We start from the raw sequence: 9,501 nt of genomic DNA, 5'->3' as shown, positions 1-9,501 counted from the left end.
CTTATTATTCCAATGTGGCTCAACGGGCTAGAAAACAGATTATGTTCTATGGAAGTTCAAGTAAAAGTATAATTAGCAACTTCAGGTGAGTTATAAGAGTTAAGAATATATTATGTTATCAGCGAGAACCAATATTTCAGAAAGAGAAGGGTAAGTTGTAATCTTAAGCTATCTAAGCAGGTAAGTAAGTAAACAAGTAAATGAGAGTAAGTAAAAAGAAAACTTAAGAACATGATACTTGCATATCATTATTTATGTTAAATGTTGTTATTTATTTACTTGTAAACTTCCTAAGCTTTATGCTTATTTCTTTTATTTCTTTTTTTTATATAGTATTATCAAGCATACTCAGGATATTGAAGACGTCGGAGAGCGTTCACACTATCAACCACCATAATTCGGTATTTTAAGACGATAAATGTTTTGAGCTATGGCATGTATAGGGATTTGGTCATTTCGATTGTATATTCTTAAATTATGACCAAAAGATGATATGTAAATATTTGATGATGAATAGTTATTAAAATGGCTAAGTATGAAGGTGTTTGTTGTTATAAATGTCTAGGTGATAAATTATGCATAGAAATCATGAAAAGTAAAAATTTGTAATGAATTAGTTTTGAGACAGAGAGTGACATGATTTTGAAAAATCACCAAGTATAGTAGAAAATGAATTAGAGGATAGATGAGATATAGAATTAAAGCTTATTGAGTCTATTTTCATAGAAAAATAACATTGTAGACAAAGAAACTATGTACCCTAAGATATTTGCATTTTAGTTAGACAAGGTCAAAGTGGTTTTCGAATCCCCATTTCAGAATTTTGAAAATCATTAAAAATTGTAAAAAATATTTATGAGTTGTAATTTATATTTATAGATTTCTTATTGAGTATATTTTCTGTAGAAACAAGTGGGAACACAATATGATGTCTGTACAATGAGATAATTAAATTTTAGTGACAAGAGGTCAGGACAGTCAATCAGTGAAACATGGGAGAATTTAACTAATAAAATGTACTAATTGGTGGAACCAAAAATTCTGAAAAATTAATGAGAAAAATATATATAAGTCTAGTTGTAGGGAAAATTTACGGATCTAAATTTTGAGTTTTTTAACTCAAGTTATAATTGATTTAGTAAGTGCTGCGCAGGTGGACAACTTTGTTGTGAATAGTGAAATTAATTTCAAAAGTAAAATTTTATACCCCGAACTTTTAAGTTAAGTCATGTAACGCCTCATGCTCGACTCCGACAACGGTCTCAGGTAAGGGGTGTTACAGAAATTTTCAATTTATGATGGATTTTTCATAACTAAGTCAAACAAGGCCCAACAAGGGTATTTTTAAAATTCAATACTTTGTTTTTGAAATTCAACACTATCTGCTCATAAAATTGATATTTTATGAGATATATATTAAATTGACATTTTGAAAATGACAAACGATTTTTCGATTTGCAGATTATTCGCTGCGATGTTTTTATTGAAGTATGACACACTTTGAAAACAAATCAAAACTTGAGTTTTCAAAAGATAAACAATTTCAAACAAAATTTAGTTTCAAACAAAATTTAGTTTTCTCAACAAGTACATTTTTAGTAATGACGATTTCTAAGAGAAAATAGTTAAATGATTTTTTGCATCATCAATATGGCCAATGTGATCTTCGAGATTTGGCCATAACGTCTAGGTTGGGTTTAGGGGGTTACATGGATATTTAATTGGGTGAATTTTGTTTACATTGAGACAATGGGTATGATTTATTAAAGTATGCAATTTTATGCTTTTATGTATTAAATTTTTGCATAATTTAATTATTTCATGTTACAGAATAATTTACTTTATTTAATTCTTGCAGTGGTACCATGGAATTAATAAGTTGAGAAGCTTATTTATTAATCATACATTGACATGAGCTTTATTTCACATTATTTGGATGACAAAGGCAAGCAAATTGGGTCAAGAGAAAGTCAGTTTCATCTAGTTAAAGTTGATTTAATTGAAGAGGAAGTCTGACAATTATTTGGGTCACAAAACCATCCAAGTAAAGGGAAAGAAGCCCAATTCAATAAGGGCATATGAGTAGCTGAAATAACCTTTTGGAAGATTTATTTAGAGTGCCTTACATTTGTAAAACAATTAAAAACCAGCTCGCAACAAACACCCAAGAAACCATCCAACCCTTGTTTGGTTCATGCATGAAATCAAGCAACCATCAACCTCCCTCTTAACATTTCATGGCCGACCAAGTGAAAGAGATATTCAAAGGATGGTTTGGCTATTTTTTAGCAAACCTCTAAGCATCCCTTCAAGTATAAATAGACCTTCCATTTCAAAAAATCAATCATCCTTCACTTCACATTCTATCATCTTTTCTCTCATCTCCTTTCCTCTCCCTGTTACGCATAAACCATCCATTTTACCCTTCCATTTAGCTAGAAATTTCTTGAGAAAATTCTCTCTTGGTCAGACACCTTGAGGAGCATTTTGTGAAGGAGCACTTACGAGGATCGGAGGAACCCACCGCGATCAATTTTCAGAGGACTATCGAAATTATTCAAAGTTTCTTCTTCATTAAACTTTATTGTTGTTCTTGTTATTCAACATGTTTGCAATTTGCTTTGTTTTTTTTTTCATTAACCATGATAGCTTAATTTTTTTTACCTAGAATGATTACATTAATTTTATGAAGTTCATTTGATTCATGTTCATAATGTTCTGTGCCTCAATCATTATTACTTTCAATTAAAATCGTGCATTTATTTCATTCATTAAAATGTGATTGAATGCATTAGAATTAGTTTATCAATTCTAGCAGAGGATAATTAATGCATGCAATAAGTGAAAGGTTCATGCTTGATATAGATCCTAGCCTGATTAAATTAAAGGTTCGTAATAACTCGAGAGAGCTCTATTACCTTGCATAATTTTTTTATTTGTGTGATTAAATTATTTCAAACTTAATCTATCACAGTTACTTCACATAATATCTAAGAAAACCTTAGTTAAATATGATCTTCATAATATGTATGTTTTTCTAAGTAAAAGATTCTGAAAGGACTTAATACTGGTTTCAAGTTAATGAAAGATCGAGTTGCCATGGAATATTTTTCGGAACGTTGTTAACATGATGAAAATGAATTAAGTCAAATGTTGTAATTATTCTAGCCTATTCATGTTGTTGTTAGAGCTTGCAAATTTGCTGCTAAACTCAACTCATATGTTTTAATTATTCATCACATTTAGGTTAATTTTGCATTTAGGATCATTTTGCATGTAGTTTTTTGATTTTACATCAATCACTTAAAATTATTGTGTTTTTCTCACCAATTTGTAAAACTTTAATTTTGCAAAATATTGATTAACATATATAGTCCCTACGGAGACGGTAACTCTTTTACTTACTTATTACTTGATAACGACTGTGTACACTTACACAAACCTATGCGTTACAAGTTTTTGACACCGTTGCCGGGGACTGTTGCCTTAATAATTTTTTTTGTAAAATTATTCTTTAAGATTTGGTTTTAATTTTAATTTTATTTAATTTCTAACTTTACTAATTAATTCTTTAATTTTTTGTGATTTATTTTTAGGTGTTTATCAGCATAGAATGAATCATTAGTTTACTTCTTGTAGACCCTGAAATTGAGAGAACATTTAGACAAAGAAGACGCGAAAGATTAGCCCAGAGATAAGCCATAGAAATGGACCTTGGAAATCAAAATGATAGTCAAGGAAATGGAGCCATTAATGTGCACAATTCAATCCTTATTGCTGATGATAGGGATCGAGCCATAAGACAGTATGCTGTGCCACTTTTTAATGAACTAAATCTGGGAATTAAGAGACCGGAGATCGAGGCACCATAGTTTGAACTGAAGCCTATCTCCATCTCCTTAAAGTACTCATCAATAGATCAATTACCTTGAACAATGCATCGAAGTTTCTTTTTGACCTCTTTGTGGTAATGAGAATGAACGTAATGCTTTCGGATCACTTGCTTCAACTCACCCCATGTTTCAATTACCCTTTCGTGGTTTCTTTGATGATTAATTCCAAGTTAAATCCACCAACTCAATGAATGATCTGAAAATGTCAACATATCCAATGGAACTTTCTCTTTCTCCAGACATTTATAACAACCGAACATGATCTTAATTTGAGACTCTCAATAACAATATGCATCTGGATCATTCTTCCCTTAGAATGGTGAAGTGTTGAACTTTAGTTTAGCAACAGAAGGCTGGCCTCGATCAGGAATACCTGAAGTGTCATCAGTGTGAAAGTATCCTTGTTTACCAGTATTTGAACGAATATGAAACTTTGCATCATCCCATCATCATCATTATCATTATCATGAGCACGAAACCGTCGGTTGAAGAAGTCTCCAAATGACCAACAACTTGAGTTAGCATTTGAATTTGATTGGTAAGCTAATTAATGCCCTCTTTTTGTTCTATTTGATACTTAATCAAATTGGCCATCCCTAAAATATTCTCAAATGTAGCATCTTTTTCTTTTTCATCGGATGGTATCTCATCATGGTTTCTACGATTATGAGTGTCATGAGTCATTGTGAAAGCCTGGAAAAAACACAACATACAAAAGAAAAATTAAGCAAACCTCACATTTGTGCACATATAAATAAAATTAAATTCTCAATGCGGTGAGAATTAATCTTGTGAGTCTCTTAAAAATGTCTATCAATCAATCAGAATGTATTAGAATGAATCTAACAAAGCAAACCTAGTAACACTAGGAGTCCAAAATCGTCTAGACACCAAGGAATTATATTGCATGGAGGAAGGAATCTGTAACGTGCTTTAACCTACTAACACAGGAAACGATAATGTTTTAGAATGTGTAAAGAAACAACAAAAAGCAAAAGAAAAGAAAACCTAAGGCTAAGAGTTAATGAAAATTGTCGTAACCCAAAAATCTGGAAAATTGCGAAGCAACTTGACAAACTTCTTTCAAGGTGTTCCAAATTTCCAAAAATCATGAAATTTAAACTGCAGCCTCCTGAAATAATTTAGATCTAATCTAGAAAGTTTCAACAAAAATTTAACCCATAGAATATTTTTTTTCGTATTTTTTTCTGTACTTTTTTCAATCTTTTTTTGTGGGAAATATTTTTTATATTCTAAAATAGTGTCAAGAAATAGTATGTAAAATTTTAGATCATTTGAAAATCCTTTACCCACTAAATAATTTTTTTTCTCAAAAACTATCTGGGTAAAAAAATTATTTTGAGGCTGTTTGTTGTAAATTAATTTTATAAGAACACAAAGAACACATAAAGTGCCCAAATCTGATACCAAATAATAATAAACGAGGCAATTAAAGGCAAAACTGGATCGTAGAGTTTGTCAAAGTTGCGGATTTGACTTAGCGCTCTAAATGGTGGGTTAGAAACCTGAATTTTGACACAACCTGAAACGTAATCAAAGCCAAGTCAGAAAAAAAATTAAAATAAATAACTAAGATAAATAAAATAAAATAATAAAATCAAAGATTGGACAATAAAATAGATAGATAGAAAAGGTAGAACGTGATATGTAGAAGTCTTAAGAAGCCTTGGAAACACAAAGAATCCACAACCCCCTCTAATTGGCTCTAATTTCCCCTCCAAGATAGAAATATTGGCAAGAAAAAGTTTGATGATGATCCCCACAATCTGAAAAGATTTTTAAAACTCTTTTAAAAAAAACGCAAGAGAAATTCTTGAAAGGAAAACTCAGAGAGAATTTATTAACTCAAAAGACTAGTTGAATAATAATGAATTGTGTGATTTCTGTACAATGCAAAGGCCTATATATAGGCTAGCTAAATAAATCTAAATAAAGCTCTTAAGTATACTAGAACCCTAATTGATCTAAAATAGAAGTAGTTTTAAATTAAACTTTCTTGTTGACATGAAACTCCTAAATAACTTAAACTACTTAATAATTATTAAAAATTCAGAATAATAAAATAATAAGATGTAATAAATACAATATTTGGCTCATATATAATAAAAATTAAGCCGAAAACCCGAACCGCATATGATTTAAACTCAAATTAAAAGCCCTAAACTTGTAATTCCCATTATAGTCATGTCCAAAAATTCTACTTGTGCAGTTTGTATTAAAATGGTACAACTTGAGCTTTCAAACTCAAAATCGAGTGATTCAAAGTGCGTTTCAAAGATAACAGATAGAACTTCAAATGCCATGAGACATTTCAACTTAGAAATGCTTGGATCCCATCCAAAAAGTAATTGCAAGTCGTTTGATTTCCCAAACTTGAAAATCGGTAGCTTCAATGAATGAAATTTTATAAATTTCACCCCATCATGTATGTATTATTCCCCCTTTCTTCGAAAAGATTCATCCTCAAATTTTTCTTTGATTTGCTTGGTCTTTGACATTGTTATTAGGCCTTCAGGAAGTGTGAGCCCGCCACATCTATGGGTCTAAAATTGGGCCTTTAAATTCGTATCATCAGGGGTATGTCGCGACATCCTCAGACTGTGTCACAACATTGGAGGTACTCTCGAAATTCTTCTATTCTACTCTCTATGTTGCGACATCGGGTGCTCCGTGTTATGTCCTGGCGACCAGTATTAGGTTAATATGCCTTCTAATGGTCTCCTGCACATTCACAAGGTATGTTAGCTCACTGTTAGGCCTCATTCGACCCTTAAGGTCAATAAAGGACTCAAATTGCACATTTTATTAACTTAACTATTACTTATGGAAATGTAATTAAAAATTAACTAAAATGCTCATGTTCAAGCTCTTAAAGTCCGAAAACTAGTTTAATCTGCAACACCAAATTACAACAGATCAAACTCCCCCATACGTAAGTCATTGCTTGTCCTCAAGCAACACAAACAAAAATGATAGATGAAAATATGACTCTTGAACAAGTACGGTATGAGTGTTAGCTTTGGAGTACATGAATAGCTATTTCATAGTCACACATAATCTTGACATGAGATAAATCAACTTACCACTTTTGATGTCAAATGACTAAGTTCAATATATTACAAAGTATACAAGCATTCAAGGTCTGAAATGTATGACTACATCAATAAATTATAAAAGTAATTTGATTATCCTAGTAGAATAGAAATATTTAATAATGTAATTGTTTAGTATGGTTTCGAATTGTGAATAAGTTTACCTAGATCGGATAGGGCTTTTCGTATTGTAATGTTCCGAGGCTTATGATGGGTGTGGATTTCAAGAATAGTAAGCATCATATAGTTTCAAGCACGAAAATAGTTTGGCACTTCATATTATCCCCTATTCTCCCCCCTTATTTACCCTTTTTCGCTCACCGCCTTATTCCTCCTTCTCTCACCTTTATTATTTATCCACATTGGAAGTCACAACATAATATAACTACTACGGTTAGCTTACGAGTTTTTGTGCACTAATAAACAAGCTTTTCTACTTTTGTGACTTTGTTACATTATTTCCTTTTTGAATACATCTCACTTACATATGCTTTTACTTTTCAAGTACCTTTTTCTACTCGTTTTGACTTTTTTTTGAAATTTTCTTTTATTGCACATATTGACTAACCTATAATTACTATATCACATTGATCCCTCCTATTTCGCTCTATTTTTACAAAATCTGCCATAATGTATCTACTTAACCTTCAATACATATGGCCAAACATTTATAATCGTGCAGTTTAAGACCAAAGAAAAAGGGTAAGTACAAATTGATCTTGTTTCTTGGGTTTTGTTTGAAGGTTCACCAAGAAGTGTTTTTTGGCTCAAAAATAGGTACTAAAGATAAATAACAGGGTTGATTTTTTTTTCTGGGTGTATACTAAACAATGTCTTATGTCATCCCTAGGTATCTCAATATTCGCAACTCTAATCAACCAAATAACCACAAATTTAACAATTGATCATTCATACCAGCATGCTCGTATCCTTGTATTCTCTATATAAATTGGTACACTCAATTGCTTAATACCTATTTTACAATGTAATATATAGAACTTATTAGTCTAAAAGTAAAAAATTTAAATTCACCTATCCTCAGGCAAAATTCATTTTTAATTCAAGAAACCTATGTACATGCTCCTAACCAATACTTGTATTTCTACAAGCTCAAGCACACAAATGACAAGAGAAATCAAAGAAAAACATAAAAATTTAAAACAAATTTTCTATGTTACCCCACATACTTTAGAAACACATTTTTTTCAAAGTGTAGCCCATAAAAAGATAAGAAAAGAAGTTACCCAATTGATCGTGATAGTTCCATAGGCTATTGGTGGGTGCTTCCTCTATTGCTCGTTGAAAATTCTAAATGTTGTGCCTCCTCCATGTGGGGTTCCTACGTAGAAAATTAAAACAGGACACAATATTACCAATAATCTAATATTAACCCTACTCCTAAAAAATCAAATAAAAATCATCCAAAGATTAATACAACCTTTAAAAAAAACTTAAAAAGTTCAGTCATCGACCTCAAAATCCATCTCATCATCTTCTTCTTCGTCGTCATCCTTTCGTTCCTCTTTATTTCCATGCGCCTCATCCTCTTGCTCAGGATGTGTCGACCAAACATATATTGCCTGTATTTTGGTAACCTGATATTGTTCTACCTTGAAAACTCTGGAAAGATTAGGCTCGACTCCTGCATCCAATGTATCATCCAATCGAGCTTTGGATGACTACTCTCTCCAAATTTTTGTTGAGTGGTTGATTTTGCTTTCCTGTTAGATAAAGTTAAGGTGACTGTTGCCTCTTGTTGGCATTTGCTCCACTTCTTTATCTGCTATACCCCAAGTTTAATGTATTGTGTAAACAGAGTGTCACTGATGATGCTTCGGGAGGGCTTCATTGATTGTTTTGTGGATGCCATCAGAACACCTAGTTTTTTGCATAAAGCCATCACCATGTGAGGGAAGAAAATTCCCACCTTTGAGCCACTAACGCATCTCTTCATATTTTGGTAAATCCATTTCCTGAAACATATCTATTTTTCTACAAAATAGCATAAAGTAAAACTGCTCGGAAAGTATTGTTATTAGACACGATTAAAGTAGGAACAACTTATGTGCATAAAAATTGAATCCATATTTTAGCATTAGGAAACATTATAGCTTGATGAAGGGAGGTTGGGATATTGGTACCTGGGCGATATTTTAATTCGCCTTTTCCTTTTGTTAAAAATTTTATAATGTTATCCATATCAATGTCTTGAAAATACTGTAAATTAGTTTCATCAATAAAATAATTTTCATAGTATGGGGCATTATAAAAGTCATAAATAATTCGATGGGTTATTCGCACTTCTTTCCCTCGTATAGGTACCGTTTCCCACATATGACCTTCAATATTCCTTGACTCTTTGTTCCGTAAAGATGCATAAAACTCTTAAAAAATAGGGACTACAACAATGTCTTTAGGCATCATCCGAAAACGTTCCCACCTATGATATCTAACTAAAAGCCATAGTTCCCTGCAAATAATCATCGACGGATCAA

The sequence above is a fragment of the Gossypium raimondii genome, chromosome 10 (genome assembly GCF_025698545.1).
Source record: "Gossypium raimondii isolate GPD5lz chromosome 10, ASM2569854v1, whole genome shotgun sequence".
NCBI classification, from domain to species: Eukaryota; Viridiplantae; Streptophyta; class Magnoliopsida; order Malvales; family Malvaceae; genus Gossypium; species Gossypium raimondii.
Note: the sequence above shows the minus strand (reverse complement) of the source record.